The 26,310-nt window shown below is 41.8% G+C and overlaps 1 protein-coding gene across 2 annotated transcripts in view; it reads right to left on the bottom strand.

Annotated features, from left to right (window-relative positions):
- Nucleotides 1–26,310, bottom strand: part of LOC146863617 (carbonic anhydrase 9-like) — an 891,039-nt gene that overhangs the window by 8,031 nt on the left and 856,698 nt on the right. The window lies entirely within an intron of this gene.

Here is a 26,310-nt window from a genome sequence, read left to right as displayed (position 1 = left end):
GTATCTGTGAGAGGAACAAAGCGCTATTCTAATGTTGATAATAACAATATCTATCAGAGAGCTAAAGAACTATTCTAATGTCGATAATAACAATATCTATCAGAGAGATAAAGAAGTATTCTAAATTTGATATTAATTATAACAATATCTATCAGAGAGATGAAGAGCTATTCTAATGTCGATAATAACAATATCGATCAGAGAGATAAAGAGCTATTCTAATGTGGATATTAATAATAACAATATCTATCAGAGAGATAAAGAGCTATTCTAATGTTGATATTAATTATAACAATATCTATCAGAGAGATGAAGAGCTATTCTAATGTTGATATTGATAATAACAATATCAGAGAGATGAAGAGCTATTCTAATGTCGATAATAACAATATCTATCAGAGAGATAAGGAGATATTCTAATGTTGATATTTATATTAAAATATCTATCACAGAGTTAAAGTGGTATTCTATTGTCGATAATAATATCTATCAGAGTGATAAAGAGCTAATCTAATGTTGATATTAATAATAACAATATCTATCAGAGAGATAAAGAGTTATTCTAATGTCGATAATAACAATATCGATCAGAGAGATAAAGAGCTATTCTAATGTTGATATTAATAATAACAATATCTATCAGAGAGATGAAGAGCTATTCTAATGTCGATAATAACAATATCGATCAGAGAGATAAAGAGCTATTCTAATGTTGATATTAATAATAACAATATCTATCAACGAGATAAAGATCTATTTTAATGTCGATAATAACAATATCTATCAGAGAGATAAAGCGCTTTTCTAATGTCGATAATAACAATATCTATCAGTGAGATAAAGATATATTCTAATGTTGATATTTATAATAAAAATATCTATCACAGAGTTAAAGTGGTATTCTATTGTCGATAATAATATCTGTCAGAGAGATAAATAGATATTCTAATGTTGATATTTATAATAACAATATCTATCAGAGAGATAAAGAGCTAATCTAATGTTGATATTAATAATAATATCTATCAGAGAGATAAAGAGCTAATCTAATGTTGATATTAATAATAACAATATCTATCAGAGAGATAAAGAGTTATTCTAATGTTGATATTCATAATAACAATATCTATCAACGAGATAAAGAGCTATTTTAATGTCGATAAGAACAATATCTATCAGAGAGATAAAGCGCTTTTCTAATGTCGATAATAACAATATCTATCAGAGACATAAAGAGATATTCTAATGTTGATATTTATAATAACAATATCAGAGAGATAAAGAGCAATTCTAATGTTGATATTTATAATAACAATATCTATCAGAGCGATAAAGAGCTAATCTAATGTTGATATCAATAATAACAATATCAGAGAGATAAAGAGCTATTCTAATGTTGATATTAATAATAACAATATCTATCAGAGAGTTAAAGAGCTATTCTAATGTTGATATTAATAATAACAATATCTATCGGAGAGATAAAGAGCTATTTTAATGTGGATATTAATAATAACAATATCTATCGGAGAGATAAAGAGCTATTCTAGTGTGGATATTAATAATAACAATATCTATCGGAGAGATAAAGAGCTATTCTAATGTTGATATTAATTATAACAATATCTATCAGAGAGATAAAGAGCTAATCTAATGTTGATATTAATAATAACAATATCTATCATAGAGATAAAGATCTATTCTAATGTTGATATTAATTATAACAATATCTATCAGAGAGATAAAGAGCTATTCTAATGTTATTAACAATAACAATATCTATCAGAGAGATAAAGAGTTATTCTAATGTTGATATTAATAATAACAATATCTATCATAGAGATAAAGAGCTATTCTAATGTTGATATTAATTATAACAATATCTATCAGAGAGATAAAGAGCTAATCTAATGTTGATATTAATAATAACAATATCTATCAGAGAGATAAAGAGTTATTCTAATATTTATATTAATAATAACAATATCTATCAGAGAGATAAAGAGCTATTCTAATGGTATTAAGAATAACAATATCTATCTGAGAGATAAAGAGTTATTCTAATGTTGATATTAATTATAACAATAACTATCAGAGAGATACTGATATTAATAATGACAATATCTATCAGAGAGATAAAGAGCTATTCTAATGTGGATAATAATTATAACAATATCTATCAGAGAGATAAAGAGCCATTCTAATGTCACGGCGTTTGAGACCCGCAAACGCCTTGAGGGGAACGGCTTACCTCTCTGCTATCGTCCTTGCTCCTACGAACGCCGTGAGGGGAACGGCTTAACCTCTTTGCTTCGTCCTTTGCCAAAGCCGTGAGGGGAACGGCCAGCATCTCTCACAGGACTACTAGTCCCAGCAACCCTGCAGCGGTGACGCGGCGAAGCGCCACTTAAGCCGCGCACGCCTCCCGCAGCGCGGGACACGCGCGAGCGGGCCCGTCTGCACCCGTCAGAGGCCGGAAGAGGCTGGGCCGGGCCACCCCACTAAGTAGCGAGGTGAGTGCATAACCTAACTATGGGAAAACGTACTATCATTACATCTGCCCAGGGTTCTAGAAGTTCCCCCATCGTTCCGCCTTCCTTTCAAAGCATGCTCGAAAATGCTTTCATGCTGGTAACATCCGAAATTGAAAATACTGAACGGAGATTATCCCTGGGCCAAACAGCATCGTCCCTACATATGCCTGGTGGCTCTGAGAATGATGACCTCACAGCCCCTGTGCCGTTAACACCAAGTATTGCAATTGTTAATCCCACCTTTCCCGAAAATCCATCTGTGGCCTCGGTGATTGACAAGAATATCATTGATACTGTTGACATTGTAGACTCCCAGCAGGTTATTGAAGTTGATTTTAGCATCACCAACCCGGCCCAAAACGTAAAGATTGCAGGGGGGAAAGGAAGAAAGGCAACATCCAGATGCCTATCAGCAAGAGGAAACAATACCCTCGCAATAATAAAACCCAACCAACCCCTCAGAGCATGTGGCTACGAGGAAAAACCACATTAAGCGGGGTGTTATCTAGCACGAGCACACAACTAGATGGCTTACCCAACAGTTCTGTTGATCTGACCACAACTACAGCAGAATCCAATTCTATGTGCACACAAACTGAGCCAATATTTGTAAATGGCACGCAAGGGAGGCCAAATGAGAACTTAATTGACACCATAGTGGACACCACTTTTAAGCATTTGAAAAGTCTAATGGATAAACAGTTTAATCATATTTTTAAACGTTTGGATAGATAGGAAAGCCTGGTGAAAAAAGAAGATACGAAAAGAAAAGGGACTATTATTACTGACCAAAACAGGGGTGAACGTTTATTGAAAGATATGGAGACAATTTACAAAGGCATTGTAGGGGGGAGCGGCAACTGTATTATTCCTGGCGCAGACAATATATCTGAAAAGTGTAATGGTAACAAGAAGAGCTTGCCTTGTAATTCCATGCCTAGCACCTCGGTTAGTACATTGCCCTTGTTAAACGCCCCTGTGGCAACCAAACCTTCTTGTCTCATCTCACTGCCAATAGTGGCCCCTCCTACCCCACCTGCGGCAGCACATACAAAATCAATACCACACCCAAACAACGAGCCTATTCTTGTCACTCGGGTTAAAAAACATGCCGATACTGTACCTAATTTGCCGCCAGAAGCATGTCCTTATGTTCTAGTTTTAGCTGGTGTACCCCCCCTGTATGAAGACCAAAGTGAGTCTTGGGATCAACTCAAGAATAAGTGCATTGATTGGTTATCCAGGTATAAGGGGATGGGCATGGAGACTGTTAACGAAATCCTGATGGTGCGACGGGTGGCATGGGTAGGATCCTCAACTAAAAATATTATGGGCGATTGTATAGTTGTGAATTTTAGGCATCCCCCTATGGTGAAAGGCATCCTAAAACGTAACACTATCCTTCTTAGCACCCCAACGGCCATAACTTCACTACCACTTGGCTTTTTTTATAGACCACTGCAAAGAACCCATTATTCAAACACTTTGTCTCATTTTGTACATAACCGGTTTGCCGCCCTGTCTGATTTAGAGGGGCAGGATTGACTACTGAGTGAACCCTCAAACAGTGTAGTACAATCTTGGGATACACAAATGGGTAACCAGGTCATGATCAAACCCAGCTCCACCGGGAATCCTCAAAAGTCTCGCCCGGTAGAATTGTTGCCTCTTTGCCCTGTCACTAGTGAACCCATGCCTACTGATCAACATTTAAAAATACTGAGCTGGAATATTGCTGGTCTAAAATCCAAAATGAACATAGTAGAGTGGACCAACATGGTTGGCAGTTTTGATGTTTTGATGTTTCAGGAAACATGGAGTACTAGCAATTTGTTCCTTGAGGGTTTTGTCTGCTATAATAGTACTGTCCCAAGCCCTGAAGTTGGTCGACCTAGTGGGGGATTATCCACATGGATAAAGATCACTGCAGGAAGTAGCACCAAACCCTTGGAAACAAATGACAGTCACCTTCAGGCTACACTCTATTCGAATGGGATTACGTTATGTTTTATACATTTTTATAATAATGATTTTAGATCACTGCCTAATAGGAGTTTTATTATTTTATTTGATTTAATTGATAAAATGCTGGAATAAAAAAGGTTTGGTAAATTGGACGGAATTTGTTTAGGAGGTGATTTTAATGCGCATTTGCACAAAAGAATGGACAATACCATAGTTACATCAGTCCTGCTAATTCCGTGCAAAAGTGGGGAAGAATTGTTTAATCATCTATCGACCAGGGATTTAGTTAATGTTATGGAGAAAGTTGGTTGTATGTCTGATAAAAGTCCACTGCCTACCTTTAGAGGTCGTGGCTGCTCATCGACCATTGATTACGTTTTTATATCCTCATTCCTTGAGAATTGTTTAATTAAGGCGGAAGTTTTATGCACTAGCTATAGTGACCACAACCCAATTCTGACAATTATTAGTTTTGTTAACAAATTTACTAAACGAAAAGAAATAGGGGCACAGAATCTGGTGGCATCCACCGACAAACTCAAAGTAATTTGGAAGGGCATAGATAACAAGGCCCTACTTGCACAAATTATAAAATCTTATCCCTTACTTGTGGAGACGTGCCTGTCTAGTGGATGCCCTGATATAGAGATTATTCAGGCCTTTACTGGGTTATGTGCTGGCATTAAACAGGACATTTCTAAGCCTGTTAGGATACAAAGTAAGAACCCCAGATGGTTTAACGGCATCTGTTCACGGGCAAACCGTGACCTCCGTGAGGCATTAGCCCAAAAACCCAGGGACATGACCTTGGTCAAAACCCTGAGAGGACGCTATAAGAAAGCAATTAAATCACGAACTGAGGAGTTATTGAAGGAGAGGTGGGACTCCCTTGCATGTACTGCTGCAACTAAAGATGTAACTGGGTTTTGGGGCGCGGTGAAAGCTATGAGGTCCATTGGTTCAAATGTAACAGCTATAAATTGTAACATATCTAGTAAGTCCTGGGAGGAGCATTTTGCAAGAATATATACAGCTCCAACAGCAACTATTGATTATCACTATCCTGCTAATAAGGTTGTTATAACTATAACTGAAGTTGAAGATGCCATAAATCATAGTGCAGGGAATAAAGCCCCAGGCCCTGATGGGTTATCAATCGACCTTATTAAATCCGAACCCGATTTTTGGTCCCCTTTACTTTGTAATGTTTTTAATAATCTGCCCAACACTACAATTCCGAAAACCTGGTCAACCAGTATCATCGTGCCCATCTTCAAGAAGAACGATAGATCAAATCCCAGTGGCTACCGTCCTATATCTTTAATTGATAACACACTAAAGATTTTGGGCAGAGTGATTTTTAATAAAATTAGGAATTGGGCAGAGGATAATCAAATTTTAAATTCTTTTCAGCTGGGATTCAGAAGTAATGTGGGAACTGTAGAACAGTGTCTCAACCTAAACCTTATATTAGTCAAATATACCATCGCCAAAAAAGTCCTCTTGTATTTGGGTTTTATGGACTTATCTTCAGCCTTTGATTTTGTTAACCGATCACAATTATGGGAGATTTTATTAAATTACGGGCTGGATAAGTCACTTGTTTATTTTTTGGCACATTTGCATAGAGACCTAAAAGCTCGGGTAAGGATAAACAATGAGGGAGAGGTCTCCGGGGATATTTTAATTGGCAGGGGGGCAGACAAGGTTGTGTCTTGGCCCCCCTACTTTTTATTCTCTATATAAATGAATTAAATAAATCCATGTCTAAATTAACATGCGATGTACCGAAAATCAATGGTAAACTACTTCCCGTACTCTTATATGCGGATGATGCGGTCCTGATGGGCCGCACACCTAAAGCACTCCGCATTTTAATTATGGGTTTTGTTTCTTTTATGGCAGATTTGGACTTGTGTACTAATTTTAAAAAATCATACATTATGTCTTGCGGGCCCAAAAAACATTGTATTAATCATATAGGGCCCGATTCACAGAACTAACTTTAGACAAAATCCTAAACTTACTACCATTTTCGTATTCACAGAAGGCACTTACTCATTTTGGTATTCACAGAAGACACTTACTCACTTCGGTATTCACAGAAGTTAGGAGTCCTAACTTTAGGACTCCTAAATGCCTTCTGTGAATACCGAAAGTCTTAAAGTTAGGATTTTTTTCAGTTTAGGAGTCCTAAAGTTAGGACTCCTAACTTTACTACTACTAAACTGAGAAAAATCCTAATTTTAAGGCTTTCGGTATTCACAGAAGGCATTTAGGAGTCCTAAAGTTAGGAGTCCTAACTTTACTACTACTAAATTGAGAAAAATCCTAATTTTAAGACTTTCGGTATTCACAGAAGGCATTTAGGAGTCCTAAAGTTAGGAGTCCTAACTATACTACTACTAAGCTGAGAAAAATCCTAATTTTAAGACTTTCGGTATTCACAGAAGGCATTTAGGAGTCCTAAAGTTAGAACTCCTAACTTCTGTGAATACCGAAATGAGTAAGTGCCTTCTGTGAATACCAAAATGGTAGTAAGTTTAGGATTTTGTCTTAAGTTAGTTCTGTGAATCTGGCCCATAATGTCAGGAGAAAATGTCCTAAAAAGCACTGGCACTTTTCCGTACCTGGGGTTAGTATTTTCAGATTCTGGATCATGGTCAGCACACGTGGCCCACGGTAGAAACAAACTCGGGAAGGCAGTTAACTCAATTATTAGTTTACAACAGCCAAAGCGGGCTGAGGTAGTGATACCTTTACTACAGATCTATAAATCACAATGTCGACCAACTGCAACCTATGGTGCCGAGGTGTGGGGGTACACAGATTGCAGTGGTATTGTGGTAAATATTCTTTTTACCGAAACTGAATTTCATACGGAATCCTTAAAAATAAAGTAAAATAGCTCAAAATAACAAGAGGCAGAATCCGTGGTATAAGAGGTTTCTAAATGGGCTTTATTCCATCCAAAATGGCCGACTCGAGTCGCGGCCTTCAGGTTCCGTCACCACGAGGGTTCAGGAAGTGAAGTACAATACTTTATTGACAAGAAGTAACTTTTATAGGTCATACATTTACAATGAAACAAGTGCAAAAAGGCGTAACAATTGATAAGATAAATTAACATAGTGATACGTAATTGAAACTAGGCGTAATAAGGAGCAAAAAGAAACATGATTGGCTCTCATTATCTTACATAGGTGGATCTATACGATAATACTTAACATGGATGCGTGCGCAGCAGCATGACGTGTGATTGACGTGCAACTAGGGGGTGAAGGGGACTTGACATTTAGCTCTACATGTGGAGACGAGAAGTCTAGGGGGTCATGTCAACCTAATCCCAAATCATATCTAACATCCTATGTTTAGAGAACTATGTTATCCACAAGGAAGGACTCTCGGACAGAATCTATTCTATACTAACTGTATGTGCGTGTACAAGCGTCTAAGTGTCTATATGAGAAGCGAGGGGCAGAAAACTTTCCATGGCAACAGGGCTATGAATCACTTGCAGGAGGACGGAAAGGCTGAGTCCTTTGCTTGTGAGCTAAAGGAAATGTTTACCTAAATCACTAGACAGGAATGCATCGGCTGAAGAGCAAAATAGATAATTCGAAGGTGAAATACAGCTTCTTGGCAGGCAGGCGAAAACTGGCCGAGGCAGGCACCGTTAGCTGCACAGGGAGTAGGACAAAGTTCATGGATACAGATGCGAGCTCAAGCTGAAACTGTCAGAGACAGAGAGCAGGGAAAGGCTTTGAGGAAAGAATCGGGCCTACTTGCCTGAACTGTAAAAATGGAGTACCTTAGCCATATAAAGTCGGTGGCTTTTCATACTTAGGAATTGAATATCCAGCCCATTGATGGCGGATCTGACAGAGAACATGTCGACGGTAGACACACATATGTTTGCGTCTTGGAAACTGGAACTGGAGGGAACATACATGTACTTGTGACATGCACATAGAATCGTTGGGGTCCAAGATAGGGGACATAACTGATCAGGAAAATCCACATTTCCACATTCCCTCCTTGTCCCCTACTTGCCCTTCAAGAGATATCAATCTTCATTATTCCATCGATTTGCTCATGGAGCATCATTTCTTCTTCCTTCTTTTTCCGGCATTTTGAACGAGAACTTTGATATGGAATGCATGATGTGGCACACAGACCACAAATCGCTGGTCCACATTGCAGGCATAAACAACAACTGAAGAGCATAAGAAGGCCAATACCTAGGAAGGATAGAACTCTCCATCCCCAGGCTGATATCACACTCCAAAACCACCCGGACCACGTCCAAGTGCCTGGATTCTCGTGTATCTGGCTTACAATCTTATGAAGGCGTGTTATAGCTTTATATACAGATGGCGAATTTTCTGGTATGAATATGCAGCAGCTGGATCCGATGACCCTGCAAGCTCCGCCCCTATCGGCCAGGATGACGTCAAGGACAAGACGATTCTGGAGAACAACAATTCTCATCACTGATTGTTCCTCTGTCAGATTGCCTAGGGCGGTTATAGTCTCGTTTACTACAGCTTCAAGAGTCTTGGTGAGTCTGCGTATCAGCTTACTATTTGATATTGTACCTATATAGGGAAAGATACCTTTATTGAAATCTACATACTTGTCCCATGCCGTCTCAGTATAATCGACAACTGGGAGATCTCTACGCTCTCTTTTGTGTACTAAATGAACATTTCGATAATAATCAGGGGGAGCTAGGAAAACAGGTGGCAAAAGGAATGCTATGTAACAGGTACCATCCCAATCTAGAGGCAGACGCATATATGCCGTCTGACCACATATAAAGTAAGAATGGCGAGAAGCTCTAAATGAAGATTTCCCTTGATCACTATATTCTACTGTAGTAACGCATTGGCTATGGCCCATGTGTATGGAACCAACTTTTCTCACACATAATTCACCCTTAACTGGAAATACTGACATAGTGGGCAGAATTAATTCAACTTCGGATTTGACGTTCAAAATCATGAGGTTAGGCGTAAAATTACCTAATTTATACACTTCATTTTCTAAATCAGTTCCTGTTCTACTGGGGTGACCCTCCTTATTAGGGTGACAGACTTTGAATAAAACTAGATTCAGATTTCCCCATATCCAATGTTGTTGATAAACTGCTGTGTCTGGGTCTATGGAATTTAGTAAACTAAACCATGCTCCACAGGAGCCATTGTGTGTGAACGGATGTGGAAAGAAAGGCAGAACTCCTTTGTTATTCTGATAGGGAGGGAGTCGGCCACACACCCAACAATTGGTGGCATTACTAGTCTGATGGGAATGATGTAACATACTAATGAAGGTGTTATTGCGCAGCGCAAGTCTATAAGATAATTCATGTGGCGGTAGGTCACTAAAAGAATGTTCAGCAGTAATATTATAAACATGTCTAGAAATAGGATGATATATGTGCAAAATCACACTCGTAATGATTATTAAAACACTCAATAAAAACAGAATTAATAATGTCCTCACACAGTAGCTACGCAGTGATTTACAATACGCCTGTCGTTTCAACATTTCTCTGGTATTTTCTCTACTCAGGTCCAAGGGATACATGTCAGAGACAATTCAACCGCTTCACCTTGGAGAGGACTTAAACAATCAAATTGCTCGACTGTTTGGGCCTAAGTTTTAATTTATAGTTCTGAGAGTCATTCCTTTCAACAAAGGGAAGTTTTGAATCAGTCTGTGAGGGAGTGCAGGGCACAGTGTCTATATCCGAGGATAGTCCATGAAATTTCTTAACGTGACTGGAATGTATCCATCCTTTGCGGCCCTCCACTTTCACGGCTGTTCTTGTGGTCAGCAGGACTAGCTTCGGTGTTTTCCACCTGGGCTCCAATTGGGTTTTCCGATCGAAATTCCTCACAAACACCAGATCCCCCGGAGCAACGTCATGGGGTTTCACCTCAGTGTTGTCAGGAAAAGCTGCAGCTACCTGTGAACGACAAGATCGTAGTGCAGACATCAAGGAAGCCAGGTAATCTGTCAGCATATTACAATTAACATCAGTTATTTTACGTGGTACAGGCGTCCCCCACATATTTGGTGGCCTTCCGAAGATCACCTCATACGGGGATAGCCCTGTTCGAGAGTGTGCTACCATTCTTATGTAAAATAGTGCAACTGGTAAGGCTACTATCCAGTCAACACCTTTCTCCTTACATATTTTAGACAATCTGATTTTCAAAATTTGATTATGTCGTTCCACGAGACCTGCTGCCTCGGGGTGTCGGACACAGTGGAACTTCCACTGATATCCCAACAAAAGTGAGACATGTTTCATTAATTCGGATGAGAAAGGCTGGCCGTTATCTGAATATACAACACGTGGTAGCCCGTACCGTGGGAAGAATTCTCGAACTAACTGTTTGGCAGTAGTCGGGGCCGTGTAATCTGATACTGGGTACGCCTCAGTCCATCGGGAGAGAGCGCAGACAACTACAAGAACATATTTGAATCCTCGACATCGTTCCATCTGGATATAATCCATTTGGAGCACTTCAAAAGGATGATCAGGAGTCTGGAATCCACCCTGTTCTACGGGAACACTTTTTCCCGGGTTGAACTGACAACATATCATACAGGTACGGACCTTTTGTTTAGCTGCTGCTCGTAAATGTTTATTGAACCAAATGTGTTGAATGCTATCTAGCATAGCTTTTTCTCCTAAATGCGCCGGGCTGTGAATTGTAGCTATAATGGCTTGGACCATAGAGTCAGGAAGAAACCATACAGATTTCTCCTTCGTCATCCATCCCTGATCTGTCTGGATCCCTCCTAGTTCAGTCCATTTCTTTAATTCTTCTGCAGTAGCATGTGTCTGTATGTCAATTACGTCAAGTGCGGGATCCTTAATTGTCATACACTGTGTTGGTGTCTGAACTATTGGCTTTGTCATGTCTAATGTGCGATTCTGAGCAGTCTGTTTAGCTGTTCTGTCAGCTAAATCATTGCCTTGAGAAATGATATCAGTAACCTTCGTGTGTGCTTTACATTTCATAATCGATATAGCAGTGGGTAGATGTATTGCGTCTAACAAGGCATGAATGAGGGGTCCGTGCTGAATGTGGGCACCATGGGAGGTTAAATAACCTCTCTCTCGCCACAGTACGCCGAAGTCGTGTACAACTCCGAATGCATAACGTGAGTCAGTGTATACATTAACTTTCTTATTTGTGGCTTGAATACAGGCTTGTGTTAGAGCAATAAGTTCTGCTGCTTGGGCTGACAAAGTATCTATACAATTTGTCTCAATAACTTCAGTGTCTGTTGTGACTGCATACGCGGCCACTAAATCTCCTGTACTTGTTCTCATGCACGATCCGTCTACATACAACGTCAGGTCTGGATCTAACAATGGAACGTCTGTCAAGTCTTGTCTAGGTTTCGTCTTTATTTCAATGATTTCAACACAATCATGAGCTAGTGGGTCTGTTCCAATTACAGGTAATAGTGTAGCAGGATTCAATGTATTACACCGTCGGATCTCTATGTGTGGTTGAAACAATGTCAGTTCATAACCGGTAAGTCTTGCTATGGTCAAGTGTTGTGTTTGTGTTCGGTTCACAAGAACCTCTACTGCATGTGGTACTTGTACTGTCAATGGATGTCCTAATACTATGGCATCGCTTTGTCTGATTGCTAAAGCTGTCGCCGCCACTGATTTCAGGCATGCAGGCAAAGCCTGAGCTACGGGATCTAATGTACTGGAAAAATAAGCACATGGCTTGCGTGATCCTGCTTGATCCTGAGTGAGTACTGACAAGGCAGTACCTTCACGTTCTGTAACAAAAAGTGTAAAATGTTTGCTATAACATGGTGTTGCTAAAACAGGTGCTTGACATAAAGCTTCCTTTAGGCTTTCAAAAGCTTGTGTATGTTCCTGAGTCCAAGGGAGAACAGTCGATGTGGCTGCCTCCTGTGTGGTTAGCTGAATGAGTGGTTTTGCTAGAAATGCGTACTGAGGGATCCACTGCCTACAATATGAAGTGAGGCCTATAAAAGCCCGCACTTCCTTTTGTGTCTGGGGTATTGACATGTTAGCAATTAACTGGATGCGATCTGGTGTAAGCTGCCTTCCCTCCTTGGACAGCGAGTGACCAAGATAAATAACTCGCTGGACACAGAATTGAAGCTTAGAAGGAGACACCTTGTGCCCCTTGTCGGCTAGAAAATGTAAAACTGTCAGAGAAGCCTTTTCACATTCAGGTTCGCTTCTCGCGGTGATCAGCAGATCATCGACATATTGAAGCAGTGCAGTATTGACTGGCATGTGGATACTGTCAAGTTCTCGTTTCAGTGCTTGGCTGTAGATGCTGGGGCTTTCTGTGAATCCTTGGGGAGCGCGTGAGAATTTAAAGCTGCGCCCATTTAAACTGAATCCGAACAAATATTGGCTTTCCGGATCTATTGGGACGCTGAAAAAGGCATTCTTGAGATCAATTACAGTAAAGAATGTTGCTTCGGAATCAATTGCTGTCAATAATGATGATATATCAGGGACCACAGGAAATTGTGGTACAATGCACTTGTTTAGTTCACGCAAATCAATAACCAATCGGTATACTGGTGGGGCAGTAGGATCAGTTCGTTTAAGAATCGGAATTATCGGTGAATTACATACATTGGAGTCTGTTTCTACAACTACTCCCTGGGCAATTAGCTCATCAATGATTTTCAGCAAAGCCACTACAGCATCATGTGGTAACTTGTATTGTCGCATTCGTGGTAGTACCACTCCTGCTTTCAATGTGACTCGGTATGGTGTAATGTTCATGCAGCCAACATCCGTAGGGCCTTGTGCCCATAGATGTACTGGTAAAGTCTGTAGTCGGGGATCCATGTCCCTAGACACATAGTGACCTTTAAAATCACGTAGAAACAACCTTACTCCTTCCGGAGAACAACATATTATGGCTCCTAGTGCTTTCAGAGTTTTAATTCCTAACAGATTTTCTGGGCATGATTTAGTAAGCAATAAATCTGTAGTTCGTGTCAAAGGTCCTATCGTAAGTGGGAGAGGCTGTGATACTTCATTAACAATAGGTTTTCCTGAAAAACCAAGGGAAACATTTTGAGAGCCTGAGAGGGGTGCCCCTGGAACTTCACTACGTTTTATAGTTGTTCGACTTGCCCCTGTATCGAGTAAGAATTTTCTATCTTGACCTAATAATTCACTATGTACATACGGTCCTTCTTGATCTACAGGAATCTCGATGAGCGGTAAGTCAACTTCCCTCTCTAGGCTTGTTCATGCGTAACGCTGATACTCAGGATATTCATATTGTGCAGTCTGATACATTTGTCGTGTTGTGGTTTGTGTGGCAGTAGCAGGCAACGGTGGTGCAGCTGGCACAAACTGTATGGGCTGCTGTGAGGCTGGCATGGACTGTTGCTGAACTGGCATGGACTGTTGCTGAACTGGCATGGACTGTCCATGCTGCATAGCTCCTTGTTCATTCTGATCTTGTCTAACTAATCGTGGTCTCTCTTTTGCAATACCTGTAGCTATATTACGTTTCAGGACTGGACAATCGTGTACATAATGGCCTAGTTGCTTACAGTAATTGCAGGTTCCTTTTACAGGAGCTGCAGAATCACCAGAATGTGTCACACCCTTTTTGTGACCCTCTGCTGGTACTGTCTGAGAAACTAGCATTTTCATTTTTGTATCCTTCATGCGTCTATGCTCGTGTTCTTGTTCATCCCTAATTCTATTGTGATGATACTGTAACATTTGTAGCATTTGTGACGGAGTGTTACTTTGCCAGGTACTCTCGAATTTCAATATTCTATTCTTCACTGGAGGCAATGCATTTTCCACTAATTTTGTCACAAATAAATGTGGATATGAGTCACTACTTGCTTTTATACCACTGTTTATACCAAAACATTTTTCAAATCGAGCATAATAATCGCTTGTGTCTTCATCTTGCTTTTGTTTGCAGGCTGTGATTGCACCCCAATCTTCCTTTTTTGTAGTTAATAGACGTGGCAGTACCTGTACTAGTAAACCTGGTAACAGTTTAACTTTATCCCCGAGCCCTGAACCTGCAGTTCGGGCCCTTTCTTCCTCTGCTAATGCTGTCCAGTCTATCTTTTGGTCTCCCACTTCCCACTCTTTTTCTTTCAGTTTTTCATAGATGCCAGCAGGCAAAAGCACCTTTAATATCGTCATAATATCAGGAAAGGTGTACTCTCCCATTAGTAACATGTCTTTAATTTCTCGGTGGAAACCCGCTGGGTCTTTGTCATGACTAGGTACTACTTTCTTCATTTCTAATAATTCCATTTTTGATATGGGTGTGTAAACAAATACACGGTGAAACTCATTGTCTTCGCCTTTTATTGGGTGCACTTCTCGTAAAGGATTTTGTCTATCCATATAGTACGGCGTTCTTTCTCTGTGGGGCAGCGAGAGAGAATCCGGATTTACAAAAAGGACATACTGTTTACGTGACACTAATATCTCTTTAATTAGCTTGTTACTAGAACCTCTCCATCTGTTCGTGAGTAGTTCCGTTAATATATCAGGTAAAGGACCAGGGTCAGCATGTTGGCTCTTATATAATATAAGGAGTTGCTGAATCATATAGATTCCAGCTAAACGTTGTTCATCTGCACTGAGATTAAAAAACGTGTGTGCTACGGTCTCATCACCGTATATTTCAGGACTGTCAATCCAGTGAACAGCTGATCTGGCTAATTCTTGCTCATCCATGGAATCGAGGAGGTGGTAACCCCTTCGTTCTCGTAGTATTTTATCTGCGGCTTGAAACAAATGTTCAGGAGACTTCAGATTTATTACAGGCGTCGGATACGTTCTGCTATTATTTGGGCATACAGAGTGTATGGGATCAGAAAAACATCTAGCATTATCACAGGATCTTCCTCTGCCTACATAGGCTATGGTCTCTGACTGTCTTGCGGAATTCCCTGATTCGGACACTTCATCTTGCTCAAACTCGTCTGTTCCCAATCTTTCTTCATGAATACGCTCTATTTCTCTACGGATTTTTCGGCACATGGCTATTATACAATTTTGCTTATCGTGTCTCCCTTCTGATATATTCTGGCTCCATCTTGTAAGAATAAGCATTGCATTCGGGTCTACCCCCGGACGGTCTTGATTTCTGATCACACAGTTTATGAGGAAACGTAACAGTTCCCCCTGTATCTCTACTTTCTGGAATTCCATAGCTCTGTTAATACATCCTGGATCTCGTCCTGTTTGAACAAAATGGTATATGTTATCTAGATGCGTAGTCATTCCTGGTAACCTTGCTAAATACTCTGCGGCTCGCCTGATGCGTAATGATGCCAGGACCATTTCGTCCTCTTTACCAACCACCGGGTCATATCTACAATTTACAAGGAGTTCCTTAAGCGTACGTTCACTTACGAATTTAGGTGTACGTGAATGCGCTGATTCTTGAAAGACAAGTTTATTTATTCTGGGTGGTGTAAAGGTATTGCTAGCACCTCCCGTGGCCCCATCTGGGGCATCGGGTGTGAATGGGTTCGTTGAACGTGACACAGCAACTATGGGTGTCGATACCACTGTAGAATCGACTGCGGGGACAGATGTGCTTGCCGAAGCTTGTATCGGGACTTGCTGTTGCACGGGGTCGGATACCTGATCCTGACGTTGAACCCCTCCGCCAGACGGTCTATGTAGTGTGGCGTTAGTATACTCGGGAGCTGTGTCGTCTAGATATGAGGAAAGAAAAACATCTTCTGCGGTTCTGGGATGCCCTTTTTGATGTACCTTAATTGGAAATAACGGGGGTGGCAAGTCTTTTGGCATCCCTGGAACAGCCTTTGGTAGTCCTTCGGTTAGAAGGGGATACATACCATTCATAAGAGCATTTCTTTGTCTATTTACTTGTTCTGACTTCACTCGGATACCTTCCTCAATTAATAGATCTTCTTGAACTTTATTTGAACTTTCTTTACTCCTCTCTTCTTGTCTACGTGCTTTTTCTGTACGTCTATGAGATTCTTTACGCCATAACTCAACAGCGTCTTTCTGTGACTGTCTGACCTTTCTTTTCCATAACTCTTCCTCCACTTTCATGATGCACTCTGCATCCCAGGTTCCCGCTGCGGGCCACCTTTGACTTTCCGGCAATCCCTTGGTATAATCTACCCATAGATCAAGAAACAATATGGCATCTAAGCCATGCTTGTGGTACATAAAATGCCCTGGAGTGTCCCTAGGAGGAATAGGAACTGCTTCTTCAAGCACCCCTTTTCTGGTAGTAATCTGTCTTAACTTCGAGAAGAGCGGCATATTGACAACTGATCTGATACTTACTCTTGAATTCACTTAATACGAAAAACACAATAATGAACAGCGAACAAAGAACAATCATTCATACCACAATATGCAAGACATTTGAACACTTTAAACATTAAACATTAAACATTTTAACAATAACCGACAATGATGACAGTCTGCCTAACTAATCACCACGCTGAATTCTTGACAATAACTAAATACTTCGGAATACTTGATATACTGCTAAACAGTACATATACACTGCTAAACAGTGCCGACCGGATTTGTGTACCCAAATCCGTCTTGACCGGCACAACCTATGTGCGCGTCAACACGCCTCCTCGGCGATGGTACTCACCGAGTAGCTCCTTGAAACGGAAGGCCTCAGAGAATGGACAGGACTCGATAACTGCGGATAGCGGACCCTCTGGACATCGGGATTTCGAAAAACCTGGTGGGCTTCTGTATACCTCGGATCTTGCTCTCTCAGCTAGGCTCTGGTCGGGATACTTCGCACTTCTCACCGCCTCGTCTGGGTTGATCGCAGCCTCAGTCGCCCCCGCTTGACCGGAGGGAGCTTACAGGAAATCCTGCTGGTACGCGTTTATGGTCCGTCCAGCTGTGGCAGGAGACCGGGCCTGCAACGCACCGCCGGCGCGTGAGATGAGAAAGTGTCCCTATTCGGGCGCCATTATGTGGTAAATATTCTTTTTACCGAAACTGAATTTCATACGGAATCCTTAAAAATAAAGTAAAATAGCTCAAAATAACAAGAGGCAGAATCCGTGGTATAAGAGGTTTCTAAATGGGCTTTATTCCATCCAAAATGGCCGACTCGAGTCGCGGCCTTCAGGTTCCGTCACCACGAGGGTTCAGGAAGTGAAGTACAATACTTTATTGACAAGAAGTAACTTTTATAGGTCATACATTTACAATGAAACAAGTGCAAAAAGGCGTAACAATTGATAAGATAAATTAACATAGTGATACGTAATTGAAACTAGGCGTAATAAGGAGCAAAAAGAAACATGATTGGCTCTCATTATCTTACATAGGTGGATCTATACGATAATACTTAACATGGATGCGTGCGCAGCAGCATGACGTGTGATTGACGTGCAACTAGGGGGTGAAGGGGACTTGACATTTAGCTCTACATGTGGAGACGAGAAGTCTAGGGGGTCATGTCAACCTAATCCCAAATCATATCTAACATCCTATGTTTAGAGAACTATGTTATCCACAAGGAAGGACTCTCGGACAGAATCTATTCTATACTAACTGTATGTGCGTGTACAAGCGTCTAAGTGTCTATATGAGAAGCGAGGGGCAGAAAACTTTCCATGGCAACAGGGCTATGAATCACTTGCAGGAGGACGGAAAGGCTGAGTCCTTTGCTTGTGAGCTAAAGGAAATGTTTACCTAAATCACTAGACAGGAATGCATCGGCTGAAGAGCAAAATAGATAATTCGAAGGTGAAATACAGCTTCTTGGCAGGCAGGCGAAAACTGGCCGAGGCAGGCACCGTTAGCTGCACAGGGAGTAGGACAAAGTTCATGGATACAGATGCGAGCTCAAGCTGAAACTGTCAGAGACAGAGAGCAGGGAAAGGCTTTGAGGAAAGAATCGGGCCTACTTGCCTGAACTGTAAAAATGGAGTACCTTAGCCATATAAAGTCGGTGGCTTTTCATACTTAGGAATTGAATATCCAGCCCATTGATGGCGGATCTGACAGAGAACATGTCGACGGTAGACACACATATGTTTGCGTCTTGGAAACTGGAACTGGAGGGAACATACATGTACTTGTGACATGCACATAGAATCGTTGGGGTCCAAGATAGGGGACATAACTGATCAGGAAAATCCACATTTCCACAGTATTCAAACTGAAGAAAATAGATTTTGTAGAAAGGTATTAGGGGCTCAAATCTCTTCACCCACTTACATATGTCACAAAGAATTAAGTTTGTATTATGTCGAGGATTTTATCAAATCTCGGCCAGCATTGTACTGGCTAAAGATTTGGCGAAACCCAGCAGCAATTTTAACTCAGGAAATAATCAACGACTGCCTTAAATACGACAGGGGTAGTTTCATACCTTGGTTCAGTGCTGTTAAGAAAAGTCTAGCCAGTGTGAAATTGGAACATATTTTCTCCCATCCCCAAAATACAGACGGTACGAATATAAAAACCGTGAGAGAGGCATTGTATGATTCATTCCGAAGGGCTAGAGGACATACGGAGTTCTTCAAACCTTTAATAGTTGGATATATTTCCATTTTGACATTCCCAGGCACTAAAAATGACACGCCACAGGATTATCTTAAGAAAAATATCGGAAGATGGAATAGGAGCTTGCTCTTTCGTCTTAGGGATGGGAGTATAAAATACTCACTTTGCTTCCCACTCGGTTTTAACAAAGACCTAGAGAACCTGCTCAGCCCATGTGGAACTGGTCATAAACAAACAATTTTACACTTCCTGTTTTTCTGTAATTTTTATATCAGATACACTAAACAGTATTTGATCTCATATTTTAAATCACATGCTATTATTGATTATAAACTGGCATTTGATGAAATACTGCGGCTAGGAAGTGATGACATGATTTTCAGAGTAAGCTCATTTTTGCAATCTGCGGTACGATCGAGAAATACTATGAACATTTCTTAGTTCAATATTCACGCACAGCTATTGTACATCGATACAGCTGGGTTTGTTGTCTGTATAATGTATATATTGAACCTGCTAGCACTTTATCGCTATTTTGCACACCTGTTTTGTGATTTACACACATTGTACTTACCTGCACTTTATTGCTATTTTTTGCACATTTGCTCATGCTATTAATAATGTTGATCCGATATTCAACTTATTTTAACGTGTGTTTTATGTATTGTGTATTGTATCCTATTGGTGGTGATGACTTGTACTTTTATGGATATTTTATATCCGAATAAAGACCATTTGACTTTGTTATTAACAATAACAATATCTATCAGAGAGATAAAGAGCTATTCTAATGTTATTAACAATAACAATATCGATCAGAGAGATAAAGAGCTATTCTAATGTCGATAATAACAATATCGATCAGAGAGATAAAGAGCTATTCTAATGTTGATATTAATAATAACAATATCTATCAGAGAGATAAAGAGCTATTCTAATGTCGATAATAAAAATATCTATCAGAGAGATAAAGCGCTATTCTAATGTGGATATTAATAATAAAAATATCTATCAGAGAGATGAAGAGCTATTCTAATGTTATTAACAATAACAATATCTATCAGGGAGATAAAGAGCTATTCTAATGTTGATTTGAATTATAACTAGGCCTGGGCAAAAATTTCGTTCCGTTCGCGGAAATTGCGATAATTTGACATTTTTGCGTTCCGCGGAGAGTGCGAAAATGTCAAAAATTCCGGTTTCCGCAGCTTGGCGATAATTTGTTTCTTGCTCGCGCTGTAAAATAATACATTCTCGCGCGCGATCGCCTTACCTGAATCCCTGCGTTCGCCGACAAGTTTTCTTGATCCGGTCGCGTTCTCCATGAGATGTTGTATTGTTTTTAGCCATTTGCGCTGTCTCGCGACAGTTCGCGCCCGCAGTGACGTCATGCGTCGCGCGATCACGTCTTTCTTCTCGAAAACGACTCAAAACAAGATGGCCGCGCCCGCAAGCAACCACATGGGTAAGTTGGCGACCCACAACCATGCAGAAAATCTCGCGAACATGCCGGAAAAAAACTTCCGCATCTTCGCGATATTTCTGCTTGTTTGCGATAATTTTAAACATTTTCGCGATAATTTGCGAAGGTTAATTCCGCAAATTCCGCCCACCCCTAATTATAACAATATCTATCAGAGAGATAAAGAGCTATTCTAATGTGGATATTAATATCGATCAGAGCTATTCTAATGTTGATATTAATAATAACAATATCTATCAGATGGATAAAGAGCTATTCTAATGTTGATATTAATTATAACAATATCTAACAGAGAGATTAAGAGTTATTCTAATGTCGATAATAATATCATTAAGAGAGATAAAGTGCTATTCTAATGTTTATAATAGTAATATCTATCAGAGAGATAAACAACTATTCTAATGTTGATAATAACAATATCTTTAAGCGAGATAAAGTGCTATTTTAATGTCAATAATAACTATGGGGCACATGCATCAACATAAGGAATTGCGATTCCTAAACATCCAGATTTTTAAGGAATCGCTATTAAGGAATCGCAATTCCTTATGCATGTAGGAATCGCTAAATAAATTGCGAATTCTACACATTACCTAATAGCGAATCGCAAATTGCGAATCGCTATTAGGTAATGTCACTCCATTCATTTCTATGGGCCTAGAAGCCCCTAAGAATGAATGGGAATGCATTTGCAAATTGCAATTACCAAATTGGTAATCGCAAATTGTGAATGCAATTGCAAGGGTGCCAGGGGGCCTAAGGCCCCACTGATGCACCCCCCTAAAGTGTAAGTGTGCCCCCAAGGGCATGTGTGTGCACCACATTTCACTTTGAAAAATGCACTTTTGTGCATTTTTCAAAGAATTTGCAAATTACCATCAACCTGAAGTTGATGGTAATTAGCGTTTCCTAAATGCAAAGTCTCATTTAGGAAAAACTTGATGGATCTCAAATAGGGAATCTCAATTTGCGATTCCCCAAATGCATTCACAATTTAGGTAATCACAATAAATTGCGATTACCTATATTGCGAATGCAAAAAGGTACATGCATCGGAAAAGGTCTTTATCCGGTCGCACACGGGCCGATTCTGCGAATCAGCCCGTTTGAGACTGTAAAAAAAGCTTGATTCATGTGGATCTTTAAGAGAGATTAAGTGATATTCTAATGTCGATAATAACAATATCTATCAGACTGATTGAGGGTTATTATAATGTTGAGAACAATATTTATCTGGGGCTAAAGGGATATTTTAATGTTGGTAATAATAACAATATATATCCGAATGATAAAACTATATTCTAATGTTGATAAAAATAATATCTAGCAGGGAGATGATGTGATATTCTAATGCTGATAATAATATCTATTGGTGTATAAAGTTATATTCTAATGTCGATAATAATAATACCTATGACTCAGTTTAGAGCTACGCCGAGGTTGACAATAATTATATATGAGCAAATATTGCCGCTCTGAGAACCTTGGCCACACCTCTCCCAGCTGATGTTGCCTCACACACTCTAGACCACGGTAGAGCAACGGGTGGATTTTTATCTATTCTAAACAGAGTTTTAAACACTCGAGGGCTTATTTATGAGACTTGCGCTGCCAAAGCGTCACTTTTTTGACGATCTGGTGCTATAAGCCTCTCAATCATATCTATAAGGCAACGCAAAGCCGCTCTGCGTGACTTTGCACAGCTTCATAGATATGGAGTGAAACAAAACAGCACAAGCCGCTCCCTAGCCTTACTCTGCGTCAAGGAGGCGCTCCATGGGTGCTGCAAGGGGTTTTCCCAGGCAACACCCATGGGTTCTGATGGTGCCCCAGATTTACTTAAACACAGAAACCTGGGTGTTAGACCTGGCACGTTGGCGTGAGTCTCCCTTCCACTTTTTGTCGCTGTGCCTCATGTGTTTTTAGGGTGTTGGCCGCTCAGAGCACTGTGCCACTGCCAACCAGTGCCACAGTGCAAGTGCTCCCTATGTAAAATGTATATGTTGGTTGGATTCCATGATTGGCTTATTTGGTTTACTGTCAGACCCCAGTAAAGTGCACCAGAAGTGCCAGGGCATGTACATACAAATACCGCTGGTGGGCTTGCAGCGCTGGTTGTGCCACCCACAGAAGCGGCCTGGTAAAATATGTCTAGGTCTGCCATCGCAGAACCTGCGTGCAGTCTGGTACTGACATGCTGACTGGCAAGTGCACACATTTGCCAGTCCCTAAACCTTCCTTTAACTTCATGTTAGTCACCCCTATGGTAGGCCCAAGGGCAGTGTGCGTTGTAAGCATAAGGTAGAACAAGCCCTGATGTGTGTGGCATTTCCTAATAGTGAATTACAGCCATTTTCGTTTTTCACTATTGTAAGGCTACCCTGTTCTCATAGGCCAGAATGGGTGGTTGAGATTGTTACATCCTATGATCCTAACCGACCCAGGGAACATGGTAGAAGATCGAGTTTAGTATGCCTGAACTCGGAATAATAAGGTACATCTTTTCGTAAGGTTTATTTTAATATTCTGCGTTTGCAAATGCCACTTTTAGAAAGTTGGCCTTTGCTTGCCTAACTATTTCAGCCTGCCTCTGCGTGATGTGTATCTGCTGTCTGGCTTGTGTGAGTGACAGGGCTGGGGGAACCCAGATGGGCAGGGCTAAGTAGCCTGGTGGTGAATAGGAAGATTGACAGGTAGATGGGTGGGAGGAGTACACCTGGACCCTGAATAGGACTGTGCTCTGCCACCACAATGCCGGCTCCGCCCCCTGTGGAGCGTCTGATGACTCTGCCCTGCACTCTGAAAGAAGAAGCCTGCATCGCGTCAACAGAGTGCTCCAGAACTGGACTGAACTAGGCAAGGGCCCCCCTGGCCTGGGAGAACAAAAGATTTGTGGTATAAATGTAGGAGCCCCGCTCCTAAGAAACTAGATCCGCTTTTGACCCAAGAAGAATCTCTGCCTGAGGAGGAGGCGCCAGGAAAGCTGTAAGGAGGAAGACTGTCCCTATCCTGGGGGACTGGCCTGCAGTGGTGACCTTGCTGCCAAAGGAGAGAAGAGGAACCTTTTGCTAGAGACTTTGCTTTATTTTTACTCTCAAGAAACTTGTGCTTTTCAAAACAATCTCCAAGGGCTTGGAAGCGAGCTTGCCCCCTGAACTGAACCCCAGGACCATTCGGTTCAACCTGACCTTCACTCGCCCGCCGCTGTACTGTGGTGTTCCTTTCCTCACCGGAGTCGTGACTCTCGTGCCCCCCAGCCCCTCCTTGAGCCGTGACCGGACTGCTTAGCCGCCCCTGCCTTGGGAAGAGCCTCGCTCGATCTGAGCCGCTCCCCCGACGCCGTGCTGGGCTGCCCCCGTCACCTCGCTCGCCGAAGGCTCGCTGCGCACCTTCACCCCTCCCGCCGGAATCGGCGTTGTGAGCATCTCCAAGCCTCGGACGACCCAGACATAGACAGCGTGCCCGACTGCCCCGCTTTGTTCAATTGCCACCTGTAACAACCCGCTCTTGCCGTGAGCCTGAAGGACTAGACCCCCCTCGTGAAGTGTGGGAGCCCCGGACGCCGTCTCGCCCTTCTAAAGAGAGCCGCTGAAGTCCCGCACCCGCCTTCACGAAAAGAGACAAGGTACTGTACTTACGAACTCGACCGCGAGCTCGCATCAGATCCAGGGTCCGCAACGTTCTGTTTTCCCTGTCATCTGACGCGTGCCTCCGGGTTGCCGCTTCAGCGCGAAGTGCACGAAGGCCCGCAGTTCACCTTGTTGCCCGCCTAAGAACTTTCCGTACAAAGAGAACTTTCCGTATCCACAGAGATTGTGGCCCCACCGTTTCACTGTTACTGGGCCTTGTACTAAACCTGCTGAAACTATATAAAAGCCTTATTTTTGTATACAACCTGATTGGTGTCCATTTGTGGTGCATGCAAGGGGTTTACTGTGTGTTTAATTGCAAGTGCTTAACCATGTATGCCCTGAGGTTTAGCCTTGACTGCTCGCGACACGCACCTAGAGGGTGAGCAGGGGTTACTCTAAAGAGCCATCCTTCGTCCTGACTAGAAGTAAAGGGTCCCTGCTTGTCGCTGGTACTTGCCTGCGCCAACCAGAGTCCCCTCATTTCTAACACTGGGGCAATGCCATAACTTTATGCCTCCCCAGAGCAGGCGTAACAAGGAGAAATATTTGTATTTCTCTTTGTTTTTAAGTTGAGCCTGGGCAGCGCATGCGCTGCTTTGCAAGGCATGCTGTATTCAGGGAGGGACTTGAAGCTCTGCCCACTCTCCACCCATATATTTCATTGGCTTGTGTCATTGTCCACTGTAAACTGTGGCTGTTCATCAGGGCCGGACTGGCCGTAGCGGGCACTGGGCAATCCCCCGGTGCACCCGGTTTTGGGTCCCTGGGGGCCGTTTTTGTTAAAGATGCGTTTTTGCAGCAAAATCGGCCCTATAACAAAATCGGCCGAAAACCGGCCCTGGCAAAGAGCTCGCCGGCCCCCCCAAGCCCGGGGGGGCAGGTGGGGGGGATCGGGGGCGGCCAAGCACTTTGCCAGGGCCGGTTTTGGTTCCCAGTCCGGCCCTGCTGTTCATTGATCAATAGGCTTAGTAGTCCCTCCTTAGTGCCGCCTTGTGTCATTTTGCACCCTCCCGTGGCGACACCCCCATTACATGTGTTGTTACTCAGTAGGCTTTAATTACAGCCTCCAAGCACTATTTTCTCAAATAGCTTCATTCTGCCTGCTGTTGCGTTTATTTTTATAGCACAAATGCATTTGCAATGCAATAGGTCTCACATTTGAGAAAGTTTAAGCTATTGGCATTGTAAATGACAATGCCTTTTATTTATATGTTTTAAAAACAACACAAAAATAAAAGGCATTGTCATTTACAATGCCAAAAGCTCAAACTCTCATAAATGCAAGACCTATTTAATTGCAAATGCTTGTCTTCTCTTTCCAAGTGTACTGCATTCTGCAGCACACATAGAACAAGGTAAACGCTTCAGTGGATTGTTTTTGTGAAGGAACGTCCCCTTACTGCACAAAAACAATGCTGCCTGCAACAGAGGTACCCTTGCGCCATGATGCAAGGATGCCTGTGTTAGCACTAGGCAGCAAACTGTGCACCAGCCCAGTGTGAAAGGACAGGAATGCACCGTATTTCATAAATACGGGGCATTCCTGCCCTTTCACATTGGCGTAGGGCTGCGCAGCAGGAAGACCTGCGGCGCTGCCCTAGGCCAATTCCTCATAAATGAGGCCCTCAGTTGTGGTGTAAAAAAGTAAATACTTCTATCAATAATGAGATTCCTCAAGCAGATCCTTCCAACAGCCTCAAAGAGATTTTTAAAAACACTGAAGGGCTTCTTTCAAGTTTGGTGGACAGGGCACTCCAGCTTTTCTGAGAGTCTGGCAATCACCACTGCACTGCCAGCAGATGTCTGTTCTACTGAGGGCAGACGTTCAGACGTCCGGGAAAAGCTGGTGGTTCCAAAAAGGAAACCGTATCAACGAACCCCACGCAATGGAAATAAAAATACTCCCATCATATCAGCCCATTATTTGGTTTTGTTTTTCAACGACGCATTCTCAGTTGGGCAGTCTGTTTTGGGGTCCAGGGTCCTTGTGCTGGTGCATTGGACTTAGCACTTACTCACACACCACAGTTTCAGTGCCTTCAGGGGCGCCATTGCGCTATTGTGGCAGCGGCTCCTCTGTAGGCATGAGTGGTCGCCACCAGTGGCAGAGAACTTTAAAAACTGTGGCTCTGTTCTCCAGGG

This window comes from Triturus cristatus, chromosome 2_1 (assembly GCF_964204655.1).
Source record: "Triturus cristatus chromosome 2_1, aTriCri1.1, whole genome shotgun sequence".
NCBI lineage: Eukaryota > Metazoa > Chordata > Amphibia > Caudata > Salamandridae > Triturus > Triturus cristatus.
The sequence above is the reverse complement of the archived record's forward strand: the minus strand, read 5'-3'. Positions and strand labels throughout refer to the sequence as shown.